Source organism: Budorcas taxicolor, chromosome 6 (genome assembly GCF_023091745.1).
Source record: "Budorcas taxicolor isolate Tak-1 chromosome 6, Takin1.1, whole genome shotgun sequence".
Lineage (NCBI taxonomy): Eukaryota > Metazoa > Chordata > Mammalia > Artiodactyla > Bovidae > Budorcas > Budorcas taxicolor.
In genome coordinates, this window is record NC_068915.1 from 101041235 (window position 1) to 101065918 (window position 24684).

A 24684-nucleotide genomic window follows, 5' to 3' on the forward strand; every position below is an offset into this window, starting at 1 on the left:
GACTGAACAACAACAAAAAAGTCAAAGCTGTGTTTCTCTGGCTTTTCTAGTCCTCCATCCAAGACCAGATGCAAAAAGCTCAAGAGATGTATTTAATTACCAGTACAGCATTTGTGAGACCCTAATAGTGATTTGTAAATCTCTGGTATTACTTTCTTGAAAATCATAATTTGTTAGTGCTTCATGTTATTTGGGGGGGGCTCTAAAATCACTGCAGATGGTGACTGCAGCCATTAAATTAAAAGATACTTACTCCTTGGAAGGAAAGTTATGAGCAACCTAGATAGCATATAGAAAAGCAGAGACATTACTTTGCCAACAAAGGTCCGTCTAGTCAAGGCTATGGTTTTTCCAGTGGTCATGTATGGATGTGAGAGTTGAACTATGAAGAAAGCTGAGTGCCGAAGAATTGATGCTTTTGAACTGTGGTGTTGGAGAAGACTCTTGAGAGTCCCTTGGACTGCAAGGAGATCCAACCAGTCCATTCTGAAAGAGATCAGCCCTGGGTGTTCTTTGGAAGGAAAGATGCTAAAGCTGAAACTCCAGTACTTTGGCCACCTCATGAGAAGAGTTGACTCATTGGACAAGACTCTGATGCTGGGAGGGATTGGGGGCCGGAGGAGAAGGGGACGACAGAGGATGAGATGGTTGGATGGCATCACTGACTCGATGGACGTGAGTTTGAGTGAACTGCAGGAATTGGTGATGGACAGGGAGGCCTGGCGTGCTGCGATTCATGGGTTGAAAAGTCAGACATGACTGAGCGACTGAACTGAACTGAACATGTTACTTTACTAATTTTCCTAAACTTTTCTTCCACAATTAGTTTTGATGTATTCTTTGAAATTTTCTGGCTATTTCAATTACAATGTTAATTTGCTAACTTCTTCCTGTAAAGCTGACTCACAACCTTAACTTATATACAAACTATATTCTAAATGAGTCAAGAGAGTCAAACAAGAGAAATCAGTAAAGTTTCTTTTAATCTCAATTTTGTCACTTAGCATATAAATACTATATTTTTACTGGGCACCTAATAAATGCATAATAAGCACTGCAGATTTTTATTCAAATGTAGCTTTAGAACTAAGTCCACAGGAAATGGTTAAATAATAAAATCTCAAGTGGCGGTAGCCAGAAAATATTTCTGATGGTACCACAGAGGAAATTTCATAGAGTGCATGACCCCACCAAGCAACTCTTCTTTCCTACCTAGGTTGAGATCTCCATTCAATGTAATTTGGGGTCAACTGCGAAGATTCACTCTCTCTCACAGTGAGAGGCAACAGTGAAGCAGACTAGTGACGACCCCCCAAGCAGCAACGCCATTATTTTTAGATGAAAGAGCAGCTGAATTGTCAATCTGATTAAATATTTCAAAGAACAAATCATAAATTTCGGTATCACAATGGTGAGGAGACAGAAATGCTGTCAGTAAAGATTCTGTTCAAAATCTAAATTTTGAATTAATTCTGAAAGACTTAGAATGTTCTGAAATTGTTTTAAAAAGTAGAATTTAGCACAGGCAATTATGACACTAATTTGAGTCAGCAAACAAAAATAACAAAAGAGAAGAAATCTGACTGGGTCCAAGAAAAATCTCTTTGCCATTTCAACCTCCAGCTTCTTATCAGATCCCTAGTGAGGATAAACTGATAGAAACCCAGAACTTTGTTATATTTATACATTATAAGTATATATATGTATGTATACATATACCGTATACTTTCAGGTACATATAATGAAACAGTGGCTGAAATTAAATAGAAATTTATTTTTGTCACTTAAAAAGCCATCTGGAGGTAGGTGGTTGCTGGCATTGATCTAGAAGCTCAGTTATGTAACACCCTTGTTTCTGTGATTCCCCTGTGCTGGGTGGAATGGAACCATCCCAAGATGGTTGCTGTAACTCTAGGCTCATCCTTGTTAGCTGCTAAAACAAGCAGTGGAGGACCGGACTCGCCAAGTCAGTCCCTGTTAACTTAAAAAGTGACATTTTCTGAGACACAGTCTTAGCAGACTTCCACTTGGGCAGAACTGTGTCCCAGGGGTGGCCCCTTTTAGCAAAAGAGGCGGGAGAGAGAATTTTTTAGAAACCTTTTCCAGCCTCTATAGTGAAAGATGAAAGCAAGAGAGAAAAAGGATTGGAAAGGACTGCAGGTCAGTCTGAACCAGGTCAGCCTGCAAACGCATTGATCAGTATGGTGGGATACAGCTTTTTGGCCATATAGTGGGTTTGACCAATGCCAACAAATCATTGACACTGAATCCCACACTAAAGAGTCTTTTCAGATATTTTTAAGAGAGATTTCTTGACCAAGTGGGCACTCTAAAGACAAATTCAGCCAAGAGGTTTATACCTGAGGGAATAATCTGAGAAAACATTATGATTATACAATGAAGCCTTAACAAACTCACTCCTGACTGTATAGCCTACACATCATTGAACCCTAATGGGAATGTTAAATAAGGATATTAAGTGACTGCACTAAAAAAAGCTTCATGTCTAAAAAGGAGGAAATCACATGAAGTGAGGTCAGAACACGTGCACAAAAGTAGGGCAGCTAAGAATAGTACCTTTGACTATTTCTTATCATTTGTCTTTATCCAAAAGCAGGAAGATTGGCTAACTGACCTTTTAAGGTCTTTCCATGGTAAAACTGTGGGCTTCCTCCATGGCTCAGCAGGTGAAGAATCCGCCTGCAATGCAGGAGTCGCAGTGCTGGGAGCCGCCACGGGAGATCACCCCCATGACAGGGTCACATGGAAGAGAACTGTTAGGCAAAGCTTCAGGACTCAAGGGGCTCTCTAGGCTTCCTCGAGTATCTACCCCAAAACCAGAATCTGTCTGTTTTACTATTTCATGACTTTCACCAACTCCTCTGACATTAACAGGGGGCTAACCCTGACCACCTTTCTCTGGAGAAAATCAACTTAGGGCTATAGCTAATAAGTCTCCTGGACATGAGAGGAATATTTCAAATCGAACCCCCTCTGTTAGCATTCTAGCTTGCTCGGCAGGTATATCCAGACTCTTACAGCTATGCATGTGATTATTTACAGCCTCCAACTGTGAGAGGCACGGAAAGCCTAAAACATAGAGCCTTTGAAACAGTTAAAAGTTATTAGAGTAGTGCTGATGTAGGATTTCATTATTGGGCCAATGCTTGTTGCTAAGTTCCCATATCTCTTATCCACTGTGCCCCTGGGAATGCATTAGTTAACATAGTGAGAATGTAAGAAAAACAACTGTAGCCTTGAAATTAACCACATTAGATCTTTGCGCTAATTGGTTCTTTCTTGTAACTCACTGCACCTTTGCTCTGTGAAAAACGTAACTCTCTTTGGCATTTTCTGAGGCTGACATAGACTAGAAATATGAAGAAAAAACACTTTGAGGGTAAATAAGTTTTATGGTTGAGCAGCCTTTATCAAAAGACGGTCGGTCGTAAAATGTTCACAGGCCTCCAAGGCCAGAAGATACTGTACACAACATCATTTGTGGGAAAGGTATGCAGAAAAAAATCCTGCTTTCGATAAGGGCAAAACTGCTGGAATGTTTGGGCTGACTCTGTATGACCTTGCATCTTTCATTTCCCTCTATGTATAAGGCAAGGTATAAAAGTACCTTTTGAAAAATAAAGCTTTTGGGCCTCGCTCATCAAAACAGCTTGGTCACCCCATGTTTTTTCTTCTATCTTTCTTTCTCTCTCTCTCTCTTTCTCTCCCTCTCCCTCTCTTTTTCAGGCTGATCCCTTGGAGCATAGAGGCTCCCTGCGTTCACTTATCTGCCCAGGTTTCTAAGACCTGAACGGGAAGACGTTCTGTATCTTCATTCCCTCGGGAGACCGGGAGGGCACCTGTGGCCTCCGTGAACAGGGCAAACTTCTTGTCTCAGAGTTTTATTGGCTTTCTATGTAAACCAAGGAATATCAGCCTCTTTCTCTCCTCTATTTTCGTATCTTCAACATTCTTTCCTTATCTCTCTCTCTAAATCAATCGCAATCGCCGAAGCTGTTTCTCCTTCGGGTTTCCCTGGATCCTGCGGGGGCTGGACCCCGGCGCCGCAGGAGACTTGTGTTCAATCCCTAGGTTGGGAAGATACCCTGGAGGAGGAAATGGCAACACACTCCAGTATTCTTGCCTGGAGAATCCCACTGACAGAAGAGCCTGGCGGGTTAAAGCCCATGGAGTCACAGAGTCAGACATGACTGAGCACACAGAAGCATGTAGTAAATTATCCAGTTATGCTCACAGGAATGACGATCTTTACAGACTTTCTGAAAGGAATTTGTCAGGCCCACGGAGCTGTGGCCATTAGTTAAATACATTTGTTTGTCTATCCTACAGAGCTTTGAAATAAACATTTCTGTCCAATAATCACAGAGGCTTCCCTGGTGACTCAGATAGTATAGAATCTGCCTGTAATGCAGGAGACCAGGGTTCAGTCCCTGCATCGGGAAGATCCCCTGGAGAAGGAAATAGCAACCCACTCCAGTATGCTTGCCTGGAAAACCCCAAGGACAGAGGAGCCTGGAGGCTACAGCCCATGGGGTCACAAAGAGTCGGACATGACTGAAGGACTACGCTCACTCAATCGCAGAGGCAAGCGACTGATTTCCTAGCAATCCTTGTACTGTACTTGTGGTCATCTTAAGTATTCTCATCAGAGGTTTTAAAAGATCTCAGACAGACGAGCTCTATTCTATGTTCTATTTTAAACAACGTTAGCAGAAGGAGATTATACAGTCTCAAGATAAGTGTATCATAAAAATAGCTGTTATTCCTAGTGAACCATGTTTCTGCTGTTAAAACCGACTGAAAGCCTAGAGACTTTCAGGGTGAAAAAAATTAGAAAGAGGCAATATTTACCCAATTTTGAAATAAAGAATCAAGTTTATTTCTTAAATTTTAATTAAATTAAGTCTAAATTTTATAGGGGAGTCATTTGACATCCCCTGTCTTTAAATTTCCTTGTTATGGAATAGAGAAAGTAGCAAAGAAAGAATAAATAGTCAATTACACAATTTCTGGAAATGCAGTCACTGCTGTAAACAAGTCATGGACAAGCTTCCTGGGGCCTTAACGATGTACTAGTGTCCAGGAAACATGTTTTCAAAGAGCCAAGCTGATTAATTTCACAAGCAGTCATGAGCCACAACACAGCCAGGGGACATGACAGATTGAGTGTTGGAGGAAACTATTATTTTTCCTCTGTGACCAATGCTGTAACTGTTGAAATCATAGCTGGGAAGAAGTAAGCTCAATCATGCAGTTAAAGTGTTGTTTTCAACCAACTGACCAATAATTTTCTCACTGAAGTAAAACTTCAGGGAGCAACCCCTAGAAGTGAAGGAGTTACCCATCACAACAAATAATTGCTCAAAGTCTAAGAAAGATTCTGGTTCTTCAAATCACTGAGCAAAGACAGCAATCTACAATTCTCAATGTTAAGTAAACATCTTTTTTAAAAAAACTTTACAATAAACATAAAATTAAAAAAATAAAATATTTTCCCCAAAGTATCAAAATGCTTAAAATAATGCTTATTTTTCAAAAGAAGATAAACTAACATACAAATACAGCTCCTCTACAAGGATGCAATATATGAGTGATATCACTGAGTCGACCAATCTGCTTAATTAATATAATTAATATGTTAATCAGAGTAATGTATTTTTGAAATCCTATTTTCTGAAGATAAACAATGATAAAGAGACTCTCATTACAGAAAAAAAAAAAAAAACAAAAACAAAAACGACTAAAATGGAAGCCTGAATAGGATAGAGGATGGAAGTGGGTGAGAAGGTGTTCTGGTTTGGTTTCGCCTGGGACTATCACTACTTCCCAGTTTAAAAAATTAGAAAAATTAGTGCACCTGCTTTTTTAATGTATAGTTTTTCAAAATGCATTTCTTGGTGTCAGTGAATGAAGAACATGAACGGAATTTGATATCGAGGTTTTCAGTCTATAACATGTCTCACTCTTCCTGACTTCTTCTTCAATGCATGTAACATTTTAGTTTTAGTCTGTATATACTTTGGTTTTATTTGAGTATGATTGCTTTACAATGTTGCGTTGGTTTCTGCCGAACAACTTGAATCGGCCATATGTATACATACCTCCCCTCCCCCGTGAGCCTCCCTCCCAGTTCCCCCATCCCACCCCTCCAGGTCATCACAGGCACCAAGCTGCGCTCCTTGTGCTATGCAGCAGCTTCCCACCAGCTGCCTATCCCATACCTGGTAGCGTGCATAAGCCAATGCTGCTCTCAACTCATCCCTCTTCTTCCCCCACTGGGTCTATATGTCCGTTCTCTACCTCTTCGTCTCTATTCCTGCCCTGCATAATAGCTTCATCTAGATAGGATGCTGCGGCAGAAGGCGATAGTCTCAAATGGAAGAACGCTCTTCCTTTATCAACACATAAATGCCGCCTTAAGACATTTTCCACTGCATCTGCTCTTATATGCAACAGGGAAAGGACTTTGGAGACCTGCGTTTAGATCTAATTAAAACCACAATCTGGTCTTGAATGATGGCTTTTACATCTGAATACTGAAATATTTTAGAAATCATGATTCTCTCTGCTTTTTTTGATTGCAAAATTTGAGAGAAGTTGATACAAACTGAATTTTCTTTTTCTGGGGGAAGAGATGTGGGGGTTGTATCCCATCAGGCTCTTCTGTCCATGGGATTCTCCAGGCAAGAATGCTGGAGTGGGTTGCCACGCCCTCTTCCAGGGGATCTTCCTGACCCAGGGATCAAACCTATGTCTTATGTCTCCTGCATTGGCAACTGGGTTCTTTACCACTAGTGCCCCTGGGAACACCAACATATACTTAGCACATGATAGACACCAGGCTTCCCTGTCAGCTTAGCTGGTAAAGAATTCACCTGTGATGCAGGTGACCCCAGTTCAATTCCTGGGTCAGGAAGATCTGCTGGAGAACGGATAGGCTACCCAGTCCAGTATTCTTGGGCTTCCCTGGTAAAGAATCCACCTGCAGTGCACAAGACCTGGGTTTGATCCCTGGGTTGGGAAGATCCCCTGGAGAAGGGAAAGGCTACCCACTCCAGTATTCTGGCCTGGAGAATTCCATATACTGAATAGCCCATGGAGTCGTAAAAAGTCTGACATCACTGAGTGACTTTTACAATATATAATCCCTCAACAGAAAATTTGCCAGAAGATACAAAGAAAGAGAATGGAGAAGACAAATGGAAAGGAGGGAGTCCAGGTATCAGGTAAGTAAGCTGAGTTACACATTTATAGGTACTGGACAAAAGTTTCTGCATCTGGGAACCTCACATACAGCAAGCACATAAGAGCCAAGAAATTGTCCCCATTCTTTCTCACAAATAATTTTTACTGTGCTTTATTTAACATTATCAATGGCTTTCATCTCTCCAATCAACCAATGTTCCTACATAGAGACAGACTGATCTGGTGCCTTTAAAAAGCCATAACTGTGTCCACAGCTTGAATATCCTCTTCAGAGGAGAGTGGAAATATACATTTAACTAAAATTTGCCTGTTTACTTTAATTGCCAATAATCAGAAACTTAGGGAGTTAGTTACAATGAGGAAATTATAGCTGTAAAATCATATTATAAAAGTTTCCACTCCTGTTTTGAAATTGGCCAAAATTACATTATGTTTCCATTTTGCTTATTCTGAAAACTGAATATTTCCATAAAATTAGATAATTTTCCTTCTTTTATTTTCATAGGAACAGGATATATATTGCAAAATGAACAAATATTTCAATTTATTTAATAAGTACCTATATTTCTTCTGAGCAAATAACCACATTCTTTTCAAATATATATCATTGGATATCTGAAGCTTTATGTACTATATTCCACTGATAATGGTTGCACTAGGTCTTTATATCAGGTAACTGGCCATGTGCTATATTACTCTGCCTTTTTTGTGCATATCATGTTTCACTGTACTATTTTAAAGAATTACAGAAAAGATAGGATGCAAGCATGAATATATTCTCAACTATACATGACGAATAAATTGGTATTTTTATTAACCCTAATAATAATTTATTTTCTTACGATTTTATCTCACCCAAAAAGGAAGAAGAAGCAAAGCCCAACTAATTAATGGATCGTTTTAGGTTGGTTTGGATTATGATCAACTGAGGCTTAATTTGCTACTAGAAAGGACAGATACCGAATCTACATATCATACCCACTGACAGTGAATTTCCCAGGCAGTCTTTCTGAGTCCCACAGAATGTCTTAAATCTCATGAACTCATTCTACAGGGCTTATGTGATCCATATATCACCTCCCTCTTTTTTACTGATTGCAATTTTCCACTGAGTCAGCAATAACTTCATACAGGTTCACAGACTCCCTCTTAACCCCTGCAGCTGTGCTGGGTGAATTCGATCCTCACACTGCTAACCATCCAGTAGACTTGCATCCCAGTTCTTTGTCCTTCTCGGTTCCATTTACTACCCACCTCCACTTTGCTTTAGGCATCTTCATCTGAAGCATTTGTATCAGTCAAAACTGCCCCATTTTCCGATGTCAAATCCACTGAACTACACATCCTCTCATATCTCCAGTTCCTTCACACCACTCCATATTTTCTGCCCTTTAATCTCTCCAACTGGTTCTAATTCATCAGTCTACTCCTATTTATTTTCTCTCTTCTTTCTGAGCAACCTAAGCATCATTTTAAATTCAATCTCACCAAACCCCTTAACTCCCATTCTCTCAATCAATTCATCACACGTACCAAGCAAAACCTCAAGCCTGGATCAATTTGGCTGCCTATTTATTCCTCCTCTATGCCTAGACTGATAAGGCGTACTACAGAAAAGACAGAATGCACAATCAGGAAGAAGAAGCGTATGAAAAATTCATGGAGGCCAGCTTCAACTGTACCTTCAAAATTGTTCTGCATTTCTTGTCATCGTATTCCTTGTCCCACAGTGGCTGTGTGAAATCATCCCACGCTTCTACCCTACTTTATCATTTTTAACAAACAGCATTGATTCCCTACTTCCAAGAAAAAACTAAAGTTGTCATTTGCCTCCCCTCAACACTAAATTATTTATAAGCAACTCAATATTTCCTTGGGGTTGCAAAGTTAGACACAACTTAGTGATTGTCGGACACGACTGAGCGACTTCACTTTCACTTTTCACTTTCATGCGTTGGAGAAGGAAATGGCAACCCACTCCAGTGTTCTTGCCTGGAGAATCCCAGAGACGGGGGAGCCTGGTGGGCTGTGGGGTCGCACAGAGTCAGACACGACTGAAGCGACTTAGCAGCAACAGCAGCAGCAGCAGTGATTGAACAACACTTCCTTATTCATTTTTGTCCCAGCAGAAGAGATCTTTCTCCATGTATTGAGTGGGAGGTATGTTAGTTTGGGGTTTTCCATACCATCTTACAGAGGATGAGATGATTGGATGGCATTAGTGACTCAATGGACATGAGTTTGAGCAAACTCTGGGAGATAGGAAAGGACAGGGAAGCCTGGCATGCTATAGTTCATGGGGTCACAAAGAATCCAACATGACTCAGCAACCAAATAACAACATAGTATGTTACAGAAAAATTCAAACAAACGTTTTGGCCAACCCATTAGAGTCCATTCTCTTCCCCTCATTTCCCATGTATATAGATATCTCTTCCTATAAATTCACACCATCTTGCCCAACTGGATTTTTAATCTCTTCTATTCTGGTTTCACCCTCTCTTTGTCTATAATTATGTTCAAGTCTTTCCTCTAATAATACAACAAGATTTTTCTTAAACAAAATATTTACTAACCTACATGTCTGAATACCACTTTGTTTTTCCTTTCCCTTCATAATTATACCACTAGAAAGAGAGGATCACGTGCTTTCCCTCACATCCTTCACCTTACATTTATTCTACCAAGGCAATCTACCTTCTACCTTCTCCCCATGCTTCCACACTTCCTTTTGTCCAGGTAACATTGACTCTAAAAATCAAATGGAAACTTTTCAACTACTACCTTACTTAACCTTCTGAAACATATGGACTACTGTATCCTTTTAGAAATTATATCTCTCTCCCTTAACTTCCGTCAAGTCTTTACTCAGATGCCACTTTCTTATCTACCTACCTAGGTTACCTGATTTTAAAATGTCAACACTGACCCCTGCACTCTCGGCCCCCCTTACATTTTGCTTTATTTTGTTTTATTGCATTTTCATCTTTCAACAAAATATAGAATCTACTTATTTATTATATTTTCGTCTATCTCTCCCTAGCAACAAAGAAATTTATCTGCTGTGTTCCCCGATTTATCTCAGCATCTCACACAAAGTAATAACTCAAAAACTATTTGTAGAAAGAATCGGTCTCTTGGTTTCCAGGACAAAAGTCTCTCTCGGTTTTTCTCATGAATTTTGGATTTGTCTTTCTCATTTCCTTTGCAACCCCCTCTATGCACTCTTTAACTTTTAGTCTTCCGTCCATAGGCCCCTTTCTCATATTCCCCTGCGAGATCTCAGCCACTGTTAGGATCTGAGCTACTTCCCTTATGTTAAACATGAAATACCTGTATTTCGAGTCCATATCTTTCTCCTGAATTCAGACCCATGTATCTCACTTCTTCCTACACATCTACACTTCAAGTTCCCATAGGGAACTCAAACTCAACATGTTCAAACTCCAACCTACTACAACCCTTCACCAGCTATGTATTTACATGTCTTCTGTAAAGTATCATTTCTAAGTTAAGCACAATATTTTACCTAAAATCTCATGGTGGAGGTGAATGATACTCTGGATGTGAAATTGAACCTATGTTTTATTTAACCAGGAAGTGATCAAACCACATCTAGAGATTTAGAATTCTAATTGTATGAAAGGGAAATATTTATGGGTAGATCAAAGAAACCTTTGGTCTCAACTGTCAGTGATATTTTATCTATAATTCTGATAATCAGGAAAATAATGACTCAGTATACTGAATTTCCTGTTACAAGTACTTATAGAGAAAAAAAAATTTTTTAATTTACCCTCCAAGGCATTTGTGTCTACAAATGAAAGCCATAAACTAGCAACCATTATCTAATAAATTTAACCAAGATGATCGCATTTCAGAAGCAAAACATATAATTAAAACCATGTAGCATGATCTCCAAACACCAGAAAAGTGTGACATGGGCAAAGCATACCCTATTCTAAATAAATTTTAAATAAATAACATACATATACTGTGGACTGGGGGAAAGAGTACTAAAGTTAAAAACTGATGACTTGGGTTCAAAGTTTACTTCTACTTAATTGTTTGGCTTCAAGCGAGTCAGTAATAGTGAATACATACTGAGTACTTACTATATGCTGTTTACTTTTCTAATAGTTTTGCATTTTTCAATTTTCATGACAACCCTACACAACAGGCACCATCGTGTTTCTCAATTTCCAGATGAAGAAACCGAGGAATGTAGAAGTAACTTATCCAAGATCACACTTTGTAGCTGGCATTCGTGTTTCAAATCTAGGTTGTTTAGTTCCAGGGCCCAAATTGTGTTTTGAGGGTTTGCCATTTATAAAATAGAGGTTTCATATCAAAAATCAAGGTTTAGTTAAGATAGCATGTAAAAACGTCTTTTTGCAGGTTTTAAAATACTCTCAAATGTAAGATATAAAATTACTAGTCTATAGAGACACAGGTGTAGAGAACAAATATACAGACACCAAGGGGAAAGGGGGGCGTGGGATGAACTGGACGACTGAGATTGATACATATACACTATTGATACTATGTATAAAATAAATAACTATTGAGAAACTACCCTATAGCACAGGGAACTCTACTCAATGCCCTGCGGTGACCTAAACAGGAAGGAAATCTAAAAAAGAGGGGATATATGCAAACGTATAGCTGATAAAGCTAGACAGCATATTAAAAAGCAGAGACATTGCTTCACCAACAAAGGTCTGTATGGTCAAAGCTATGGTTTTTCCAGTAGTTATGTACAGATGTGAGAGTTGGACCATAAAGCAGGATGAGAGCCAAAGAATGATGCTTTTGAACTGTGGTGCTGGAGAAGACTCTTGAGAGTCCTTGGTCTGCAAGGAGATAAAATCAGTCAGTTCTCAAGAAAGTCAACCCTGAATATTCATTGGAAGGACTGTTGCTGAAGCTCCAATACTTTGGTCACATCATGCAAAGACTGGACTCATTGGTAAAGACACTGATGCTGGGAAAGACTGAAGACAGGAAAAGAAGGAAGTGGCCGAGGATGAGATGGCTGGATAGCATCACCAACTCAATGGACACGAGTTTGAGCAAACTCCAGGAGATGGTGAGAACAGGGAAGCCTGGCGTGCTGCATTCCATGGGGTCACAAAGAGTCAGACACAACTTAGCAACTGAACAACAACAGATAGATGATTCACTCTGCTGTACAGCATAAATTAACATTGCAAACCAACTATACTCCAATAAAAATTAGCAAAAGTAAATAAACAAAAATAAAATAAAATTATTAATCTAGTAAATGATAAACTCCAAGAAGTGGTTTCTTTCTTTAGTTAGGATTTGTACTGCATCACTGCCTAAATGGATTTGAGGAGCTATTTCCTTCATGTAGTGGATTCTCTGATTTGAATTTCATTGTTGAGTCTTAAGAGTTACTCTGCAGGGACCTTAGAGATAACATTGAAAGTCTACTAATATTCAGAGGAGAGCTCTCAGGCATCCTGACAAATATTCTTATAGTAGTGCACTAAAGAAAAACACACAGCTCAAATCTTATTTGCATTCCTCACCAACTTAATGGATAAATTTTCATCTGTCATCCTTAAAAGGAAACAGATATAACTGGCTCTCTCTAAAAAAAAAAAAAAAAAAAAATCTACGAAAATCAAGTTTTAATGCCATTTAACAAAGGCACTTGCCCATAAGAAAAATTTGGTCCAAAGTTTTAATCCACTATAGCATGCATTGCCGTTATGGTCTTTCATTTATTCACTCATCCATTCAACAAACTTTACTGAGTATTTACCATGCACTTTACTGAGTATTTACCAGGCCACTGCATTAGATGTCACAGATGCAATGATGAGACGGATAAGACTACTGTCTTCACAGGGTTATTGTCCAGTAGCTCAAATTTTTCCACAAAAGTATTATAATGCAACATGATGAGAAGTATAGTATGGTTTAGGACAGGAGAGGCCATGAGACATGTGGCACATATATGAAAGGCCATGCTAATACATTGTTTGGAAGGCAATATGACAGTATATTTTAAATCGGGGTATAGTTGCTTTCCAGTGTTATACAATGAAGAGAATCAGCTATATGTATACATAAATCCCTCCCTTCTTGGCCCTCTCGCCATCTTACCCATTTAGGTCACCACTGAGCCCTGAGCTGAGCTTCCTGTGCTTTGTAGCAGGTTCCTACTAGCTATCTATTTTACACATTAGTGTATATATGTCATATATACACTCTCCCAGGCTCCCAATTCATACCCCTGCCCCCTCCAGCCCACATGTTTGGTCTCTTCATCTGCATCTCTCTTCCTTCCCTGCTACTAGGTTCATTTGTACCATTTTTCTAGATTCCACATATATGCATTAATATCCAATATTTGTTTTCCTCTTTCTGACTTATTTCACATTAGCACATTTTTTAGGGCACAGAAAAAAACACATCATCTTTTTCATATCTTTTCACTTTGCAAACCTGGAGAAGGAAATGGCAACCCACTCCAGTATTCTTTCCTGGAGAATTCCATGGACAGAGGAGTCTGGTGAGCTATAATCCATGGGATCACAGAGTCAGACACAACCAAGCAACTAACACACACACTTTGCAAACTAAGCATTACGATATCAACTAATTCAAGGGGCTGCCTGAATACAGAACTAGCTGTTGCTCAATGCTCTTCTTATAATAATAGTCAAAACAATAATTCATCATGTTCCATCATGAACCATCTCTTTGGAAGACCCTGTTGGCTCACTGGCTATTTAAAATCATCTGCTGTTACAAAATGGAATGTGGGCTTTCTTTTTTGTAACAGGAGCTGAATAGGTCTTCTGATGTTTGAAACCTTAGCCCAGTTAAGAACCTTGTCTCCTGCCCTTTTTCACATCTTTCTCACTAATTAGAAGCATAATATGTGGGGCAAAGGGTTAACAAAATCTCTTTTTCTTTCTCTCTTCGAATTTGACATTCAATTCACTTTTTAGATCTGTTACCTTGGCAACCTGATAGAGGAGATATATCAACTAAGTTACCAGGTAGCATTGCTTATGGTAAAAATAATCTATGCTTGGTCAATTGCATCTGGGTTGGGAAAAACTATAAATGAATGATAAATGCCTGACAGTTTTAGACTCTTGTAACTGGCATGTCTTTTGCAAAGGCTGGAGGAGCCCTGCCTAAGGAGTTGTTACTAGAGATATTGGCTCCTGTGGAACAGGGGGCTTTAAAGACAAGAGAACTTTGACACCTGCTCCATCTGAGAATCATTCTTTCAAACCTGAGCTGTCACCTGGGAAATCAAATGGTACAGTTCAAACTGTTGTACAGACTTCAGGAATTTCTGCAAGGGCTGGTCTCACAAAAGAGCAATATCTGATGTTGCCCTGCTGCCCAGCTGGCGTTCCTGGCCCATGCCCTTCTAAGTGAATTTGATGCCATGGATGATTTATGGTCATCTTATGAATCTGATTCTTCAGTGGAACTTAAAAAAAAAAAAAGCCGTGGCCTTGCCTTGAGAGCTTAAAGTAAAGTAATGGCAGATAACAGAACAACACATAAATAATGAATAAACACACCAGGAAGATGCTTCTGATTGCCCTTTATAACATACTTCATTAACTGGACTCATACTGTGTACTCTACCTAACACAATAACCATATGCCTGACATCTAATAGAAACTGAAGATTGTTGAGTAAGTGAATAAATAGATAAATGAGTGAATGAGTTAATGATTCTCACCAATGCAATGACTGAAAGAAATTAGAGCCTCAGCTCTCAAGCCCCATTTGATCCTAACTCAGTTTTCCTAACTGAGGAAAACTGAGTGATCCTAACTCAGTTGTCATAGCTCGACTGTCTCCTTGATCTTCAATCCACTTATTGATCCTCTGCCTGACCTCTTGCACTGGGGAACTTCTACCTGCACTTCTGTAGTTCCTCTCCAGTTTCCTCCATCTGCCCTGTGTCCAGGAGGATGGCCAGGGTGCACTTCATTCACTGCCTTGCCCAGCTGCTTCCTGTTGAACTGCTAAGGAGCACCACAGAGATTAGAGGGAGGGTAAAGTTGCCTTCCCTGGTGGCTCAGTACAGGTTCAATTTGATGCAGGTTCAATTCCTGGGTCAGGAAGTTCCCCTGGAGAAGGAAATGGAAACCCACTCCAGAAGTCTTGCCTGGGAAATCCCATGAACAGAGGAGCCTGGTGGGCTAAAATTCATGGAGTCGCAAAAGAGTCAGACACAACTTATTGACATTCGCAAAACCGGAGGTTGGGATATTTTTTTCACCAACTCCTGCCTTGTGGAGCACATCATGAGGAGGCCATTGTCACAGTCATCACTGAGTGGCTGTAAAAGTCACAGCTACTATGAAGCTACTACTGTAAAGGTCACATTTCCAGGTTTCAGGAGCCACCAACCCCTAACCCCTTTAGTAGAGAGTGAGAGTTGGACCATAAAGAAAGCTGAGCAGCGAAGAATTGATGCTTTTGAACTGTGGTGTTGGAGAAGACTCTTGAGAGTCCCTTGGACTGCAAGGAGATCCAACCAGTCCATCCTAAAGGAGATCAGTCCTGGGTGTTCATTGGAAGGACTGATGTTGAAGCTGAAACTCCAATACTTCCGCCACCTGATGCGAAGAGCTGACTCATTTGAAAAAACCCTGATGCTGGGAAAGATTGAGGGCAGGAGGAGAAGGGGCCGACAGAGGATGAGATGGTTGGATGGCATCACTGACTGGATGGACATGGGTCTGGGTGTACTCTGGGAGTTGGTGATGGACAGGGAGGCCTGATGTGCTGCAGTCCGCGGGGTCCCAAAGAGTTGGACACGACTGAGCGACTGAACTGAACTGAACCCCTTTAGGCTTAGGCATGGTCATAGCTCCCTGTCTACTTTCCTCAGGAGATCATACCATCTCATTATTTTTCTACACTATGTCCATATGTTTAAATTAGTCTCTGTTTAAATATCCACAAAACACCAAATGTGAGTACACTGTCTTGCAGGACTCTGACTGAATCACCATTGCTTCTGCTATTTTTCAGATTTCTTATAATAATTTTCCTGCTCTTAATGTATCCACCTGCTTCAGCCACCAGTCATGACCTACCTTGAGTGCTCCCATATTTCCAAACTTGGTCTAATCTAGCTGCAATCAATGCTAACCCTTGATGTTTACTTACCCAACCCCTCAAGACCTCACTGTATTTTTCTGGGCCCAAACTAACTGCCTATGCCCTTATAGCCACTCCCCCTTATATATTGTTATGACAAGTAGTCAGGGATTAATTTTTGCTTTGGAGACATAGCTGGATATAGTTGAAAGAGCCAAGGATTTAGGTCCAGATAGACGAAGGCTTGAATATTCATTGTGGCACTTCGCTGGTGCCTGAGCAAGTCAAGAGAACTATCTGAGCTCCCATTTCTTCTGGAAATCAGAGAGAATGAGACCTATTTTGCAAGATTTGAACAAACACTGAAGATGATGTACATTGATATTAAAAGGTAACATGCACTGAAAAAAGGGGGTAGATTATGTTATTATTGCAACATATTTAAAACCCAAGACCTATTATAAAGCTCATGCCAACAAAGGGATCGTTTTCAAAGATCCATTCAGCTATATTTGTTGTTGTTCCATTGTTAAGTCTTGACTGACTCTGCAACTCCGTGGACTACAGCACGCCAGGCTCCTGTCCTCCACTCTCTGAGTTTGCTCAAATTCACGTCCATTGAGTCAGTGATGCTATCTAACCATCTCATCCTCTGCCGCCCCCTACTTCTTTGGCTTTCAATTTTTTCCAGCATCAGGGTCTTTTCCAATGAGTAAACTCTTTGCGTCACGTGGGCAAAGTATTGAAGCTTCAGCATCAGTCCTCCCAATGAATATTCAGGGTTGTTTTCTTTAGGATTGACTGATTTGATCTCCTTGCAGTCCAAAGGACTCGCAAGAGTCTTCTCCAGCACCACAATTTGAAAGCATCAATTCTTCATACAGAGATTTTGAAATTTTGCTTTTAGGTGCAAAAATCCTTCACTGCCTATTTCTCTCATATAAACTCACAATATCAAATGATTACAATTACTGATTATAATTGTTGCTTAGAGAAGGTAAATATTCTATTGCCTCTAGTTGCTCCAGACTAAACAGAAGAAAAGTTATGTATCCAAGACTTCTACTTCTGGCTTATAATAAAAAATTTTGAAATTTGAAGTTAACAAGAAATACCATATTAATTCCATTTTCCCCTATCAGTGTAACATATTATGACAGGCTTCATAGTGTATGATTTTCCTTTAACATTAAAGCTTTATTTTTTGTAAAGTTGCCAAGATGTTTGGCATAGTTGCCAGTCCAAATTAAGAATATGGTCTTTCAAGTGCAAACATTCAAAGAGTAAAAAATTTTCCAAGCCAAATGAGTTTCACACCACACAAGAACATGAGAAAACAAGATACTTCTCTTTAACTTCTTGGTCTGCATTAGAAAAAGCTTTTAAAAGTCCCACTACTATATCAGCCTTAAAGTCAGAAGAGCTGGTAGGTTGCAAATTATCATTTTAAGGCTGCCAAAAGGATTTTTTAAAATCTTCTGCCCTTCATTCTAATCCCCTTCAATGATGTCTGAAATTCCTCTGACAATACAGAAGTCTATCCTCTCATAACTAGAGATAACTTTAAAATTCAAAAAGTCATTAAATTGAAATGTCTAGCTATATTTGCTTTTGTTTTTTCCTGATTCTAATAAAGATTTACAACAAGGAAGGAACTGAATGGTTGAGAGGATGGGGCTGGGAGCATTGAAAATAAACATCACCTAATTCACATTTGTGCCTCAGGCTGGCCCTACACCCAGATCTTCAAGAGTTGAATAGAATTTCTTACTGTGCTTCTTTCCTCTTAAGTCAGTCCCCCTTCTCTTAGCTTTTGATGGTCATGGAGTTAAGGGTCATGGAGATTCTGAGCCCAATCAGAAGCATTTCTTCACCCAAAAACCTAAAAAATATTCTGTCATAAAGTAAAGGAATTCAAAGCCCCTTCTATGCCCAACTGACTCATTGGAAAAGACCCTGATGCTGGGAAAGATTGAAGGCAGGAGGAGGAGACGACAGACAAAGAGATGGTTGGATGGCATCACCGACTCAATGGACATGGGTTTGAGCAAGCTCTGGGAATTGATGGACAGGAAAGTCTGGCATGCTGCCGTCCATGGGGTCACAAAGAGTCGGACACGACTGAGCAACTGAGCTGAAATGACTATGCCCAAAGGTGGCCTGCCAGGCTGTGGAATTCATGGGCCACTCCCTTGAGTATCCACTGATAGAATCTAAAGAATGGATTGGCTTTGGTGACGGGAAAACAACATGTATGGGTTATCATTTCATTTTGTTTTCATTTTGTTTATGATACATGGGCACTGAAGGAGGATATATGAAAAAAGATTAGGAGAATGCTTGAATTCTCTTTCCACCCCTTACCTGGAGCAGAAATGGAGAGAGGCATTAGAGATAGATACTGCAGAAACTATTTTCAAGAAATCTTTTGTTTTTGTTTTTGTTTTGAATGATGCCCACAAGCAGTGCTGTTTTACTGTCAATGTGCCACCCAGAGTTGAGGCAAGGTTCATTACCCCTTCTGCATGAATGCCAAGCTTGCTCTGACCTTGAGGATTGCTGGTTTCCTGGGCAGCAAGGGACAACATCTTTAACTCAGCATTTTCACATCTGAAAACAAGACAGCTTCATAAATAAAGAGAAGGATAAAGGGAAGGTGGAAATTAAAAAAAGAAATGTTATAAAAAAGTGTTGGCAGATTGGTTCAAGACAACATCTGAGGAACTTTGTGGAGCTTCCTTTAACATTGGCTGGGCATACAAAACACCCAAAGAAAAGAGAAGAGATGTCTAGTAACTGGAAGATGGGGTCCTCTTTCAGCAGGTACCAAGCTGAGAACTGCCATGGTATGTGAAATAATACAGCAATACTGTAATAAGATGCTGAGCTCTGCAGTCAGCCCCCAGATTTAAATGCTGGCCTAGCACTTACAGCTGTATAGCCTTGGGCATGTTATTTAATAAACAGTGCTTTGGTTTCTTCATGAGTAAAACAGACATCATAACAGTCCCTACTTCACATTACTGCTGAGAGATTTCAAGGGTTTATACATGCAGATGGTTAGAATAGTAACAATAATAATGACAAACATTTGAGCGTTTGAATTTCATCCCATTTGTACCCATAGGTTGATGACATCAGAAACATCTGGAAACAGATTAAGTAGCATTCTCTAAGCCTAATAAACATCTTCCTACTTTCTCTACCACCCTAAATCAATTAGAGTAGCAACTGGCATATACCATATAAATATCTATTCAAATTATGTAAAATAAAAAAAGAAGCTTTTATATTTGCTTCCTGATGGACTAGTATGTGTGAATAAAATCTTCATGAATCATAAATGGACCAGGATTTTGAGAAGCTTCATTCTGTTTGCAACTCTGAAATTCACTTAATCCTCTAGAGTTTTAATTGAATACTGTCTGCCTCTATAGAATCAGACCTAGATAACACAAAATACTAAAAACACAAAGCAAAAAGTAGCATGCCCCCCCCAAAGTATAAGTTTTTTAATTTCAATCCTGATCAGATCCATCATTGGGGACGTGGGTATGTATTATGTACCACACTTTTTTTTATATCAAAGTTCGGATTTCTGTGAGCAACCAAGTTGGTTGGACCATTTTAGTCTCCAACCCCAGGCTGCTCTGCTGAATATTAGATGAAACAAATTAACAGGTGTGTAATTCAAGCATAAATGGGTGCAATCAGCCAGAAATGGATTCATAATTACAAGAAAAATGCTGTCCTGAATGAAAAAGCCCATAGAAGTTATTATTTTAGTATAGATTTTTTTTCCCCCTCAAATGCTGTAATTTGCTTCTGCAAAGATAAAATTGCCCTCTGACTTTTGATAAGTAGACAAAAGAAAAATTCTAACAGAGCACCTGAATCAAAAGCCACATAAATGTAATTATTCCATCACATCCTTTTTCTTCTTGCCAGTGTCTCAAGATGTCCTGAGATCTTAATTCTCTGAGTACTCCTGTCAGCTACTTCTTTTCCTCAAGGAAGAGGTCAGCCTCTTGAGGTCTTCAAATACCACTTGCTTTGAGGCTTGCAGGACAAATCTCATCATGTCCCTGTTTCCTTCAGTAGCCACTGGAATTCCCAGAATTCTCTCTCTCAAGGAGGTTGATCCCCATTCTGCCCTGGACATGCCCTAACCTGGCCTTACGCACCGACGCCCCTCCACCTTGCTCTCTGCAATTCAGCCTTTTATCTCCCTCCTGTGACCTCAGACAATTTTCCACCTTCCTGCTGTGACTGACCTCGGGGTTTCCCTTACAGTGCTCTCAAGTGGTAGATTTAGTTTGTTTCACATCCCATGTTTCTCAAAGATTTCAGGTAAAGTTAGTTTGCTCCTTCCTTCTCAGAACTTTTTCTGAGTATTTTCCCTCTTTGTCCTTCAAAATCTTAAGTCTCTGAAGCCTGTTTCATTATAGTCTACTTTCATTTCTTTTGGGGGTCACAAATCCAACTCTCAGTCATTCTCTTCTATTTACTAATTATCTTAGCATTTAACTCATTGTTTCACTCTTGCCCACTGTTTTCTGTCACCATTCTCAGTGACTTCAACATCCACCAACGAATCTTCTGGTCTCTCAGTTCCTTGTCTCCCTTAATTCCAGTGACTTTTTCTCCACCAATCGCACAAAGCTCTACTCTCAAGGACTGAGCATGTCTGCTCAGTCATGTCTGACTCTGCGACACCATGGACTCTGTAGCCTGCCAGGTTCTCTGTCCATGGAGTTTTCCAGGCAAGAATACTAGAGTGGGTTGCCATTTCCTACTCCAGGGATCTTCCTGACCCAGGAATTGAACCCACATTTCCTGCATTGGCAGGCAGATTCTTTTACCACTGAGCCACGGATTACCCATCATCAATACTTACAGAACCTCCAAATCTCAATTTCAAAATACCACTTTTGCCTCGAAACCACTCATCTAGCAATCCTTACCAGTACTTTCCCATTCTCACTCAGGATCTCCAATCCATTACCCCTCTGGCATTTCATTTCCAACCCTTCCACCATAATCTTGGCTCTCCTTTATTCAGCATCTCATCCATGGTCCAGAACCATAATCCCTCTCTGATAGGATTTGCTGACAGATTGGATTCGGAATGGAAAAGGAAGAGAGGAGAATAAACAATGGCTCCAAGGTTAGGGAAGGATAGAGTTGCTGTTTACTGAAATTGGGAAGACTCTTCCTTTATCACATCTGCCTGGAGAAACCTTGGCCTCTGTTAAACACAACTATCCGATCATTCTTGCCAGAACCTGAACAAATGAACACTTTTGGAAAAAATCCTGACCACCTTGATTAGTTGCACTTCAAACTGGAATCCACATTTCTTGGTATTGCCAGAAATAATTCATGATTCTTCTCTTAAAAAGTCAATTTCCATTCTCCCAGATGATTTTCATTCCTTCTTCTTATTCTTCTGAAATCTTCAAAAAAACAAAAACACAAAAAAACCTCTTCTGCTCCACTCTCACCTAATAGTCTTATATCATAATTCAAGAAAACAAACATAATCAAAGACCTACCCCATCTTTCCATCAAAAATTCTTGCTCATTCTCTCTGCCTTTCCTCTTGCTCTACTGCCAGAAGAATTGCTGCTCAGATATCTGCCAACCCTTCCTCTGTGTTCCAACACTTGCTCTATTATGCTCTCATTTTCTCAAAGGCCTTTCCAATGGCGACTTCTCATGCTCTGCTGAATCCTTTCACCAGCATACAAATGTGTGTTAACATTACCCAACTTAAAAATAGAACAAAACAAAAGTGTCTGTTGAACTCATGTCCCCTTCTAGCTACCATCCCATTTCTCTGTGTACTTTCACAACAAAAATCCTTGAAAGTCTCCATTTCTTGTCTTCAAATTCCTTTTCCCCTTTCCTCTTGAACCAATATCAGTTGGGCTTTTGCCCTTACCACCCATTGAAACAGATCTTGTCAAATTTTAGTGATTCCATGTTACCACATCTAATGCTAAAATGTCAGACCCCAAACCTGCCTGATCTATCAGCATCATTTGACACAGTTGATCATTTTCTCCTTCTTGAAAGAATTTCTTCACTTGGCTTCTTTGTTCTCTGCCTAACTGGTATCTCCTCAGTTTCCTCACCTCCTGACTTGCAGACATTGAAGTGCCTGGACCTCAGTCCTCAGACCTTTCCTCTCCTTCCTAAGGTACCTCGTTCTGTTTCTTCTATAAATATCATCTAATGCTGATCACTCCCACATTTGGATCTATAGTTGAAGTCAGGATTTCGCCACTGAAGTCTAGAGGATGTGTGTGTGGGCATGTGTGCTTGCATACACATGCTCCACATCACATTTTATGTGTTTAAAGATGTCTCAAAAAAAGCCCAGAAAACTGATACTTGCTTTTCTTCTAAAAACTTACCTACCCTGAGGTCTTCCCCATTTCTGTAAACAGCAATTTCATTTTTCCAAAACCTTGCAGCCATTGATTCTTCTCTTACTTACCCAAATCCAGTCTGTCAACAAATACTATCTGCTCTGCTTTTCCATAATTTAATCACCTGTCATCATCCTGCCTACTACCTTCCTAATCCTATACTTCAGGCCTAAATGATCAAAATAGCCTCTTAATCTCTGCCTCAGTCCTTGCCTCCCCAGGCACTGCATACAACATGACGACCAAAGTGGTGCTTTTATTTTTTTATTTTATTATTTTTTTTAATTTTTATTTTTACTTTATTTTACTTTACAATACTGTATTGGTTTTGCCATACATTGACATGAATCCACCACGGGTGTACATGCATTCCCAAACATGAACCCCCCTCCCACCTCCCTCCCCACAACATCCCTCTGGGTCATCCCCATGCACCAGCCCCAGGCATGCTGTATCCTGCATCGGACATAGACTGCTTTTAAAGAATCTGCATTCCTCTGCTCAAAATCCACCATTAGATTCTCACTCAGAGTCAAAAGCAGTCCTTACAATGGTCCATGGTCCCCCACATCCTGGGGTGCCTGGCCTCTCCTGGAAGCATCAACTACTATCCTTCCATCCCCTCTTCATTCCACATTGCCTTCAATGCCATTTCTCTAAGAAGTCAAAACACACCTGTTTCATGGCCTCTGTATTTTCTGTTCTCTCTACCTGAAACTCTTTTACCCTAGATATCCACATGGCTGGTACCCTCGCTTTCTTAAAACGCCTGGTCAAATATCACCTTATTAAAATGACCTTCCGTGATCACACTAAAAAATTGCAAGGCTACCTCCACCTTCAGTGCTCTCATCCCCGTTCTGTTTTTATATTTATCCATATCTTTCCATATCTTGGACTTCCCTGTAGCTCAAACGGTAAAGAATCTGCCTGCGATGCAAGAGACCAGGGTTTGATCCCTGGGTCGGGAAGATCCTCTGGAGAAGGGAATGGCAATCCAATCCAGTATCCTTGCCTGGAGAATTCCATGGACAGAGAAGATTGGTGGGCTATAGTTCGTGGGGTCACAAAGAGTCAGACACGACTGAGTGACTAACAGACACACACACACAACAATATCTTACAATGTAATCTCTATGGAGGACAGTCTTTACTTCCTTCTGGCTCTTTTCCCAGCATCTGGAATGGTGAATGGAATCTATAACATGCTCAGAAAATATTTCTTGAAATTAACTCATCAAAACAGCAACATAGCCAAAATAGAACCAGTCACACACACACACACACACACACACTACATCCTCCACCAAATTTGCCATCTCTCTAAATAGCTCCATTATTCCCCCAACTGCTCAAGTGAAAAGCCTATGTTGTCATCTTTAGTCCCACCTTGCCCTCAGACCCCACATACAATTCTTCAGGAAGCCATGCCCACATTAAGCCACCATAAAAATCAATTCCACCTTGGGCCACTTTCTAATCATATTTACTGCCATAATTCTATCCCAAGCCTTTAGGAACTTCCACCTGGACCACTACAACAGCTTTCTGCCCCAGTCTTGATGTCCACCCAACAACCAAGTGATAGTTCTGAAGCATAAGTTCAGAGTACATCCCTTCCCCACCTCTCTGGCTTCTCATTACAGCTGGAAGAAGATCTAACATCATCACTGCAGCCCACAGGTGCTTCATTAATGCCTGGGCTGCCTCTCGGATCTCATTCCCTCCATCCTCCACCGCACTCCTATCAGGTGGGCTTTCTTTCCCTTTCTTAGACATGCAAAGATCATCTCCACCTTTGTTTATTTGCTTTCGATGTTCCTTCTCCTCGAATAACTCCTTCTCTAGGTCTTCATTATGGCTGCTTTCCCCTTACATTTCAGGTCTTAACGGAAATATTTCATCCTC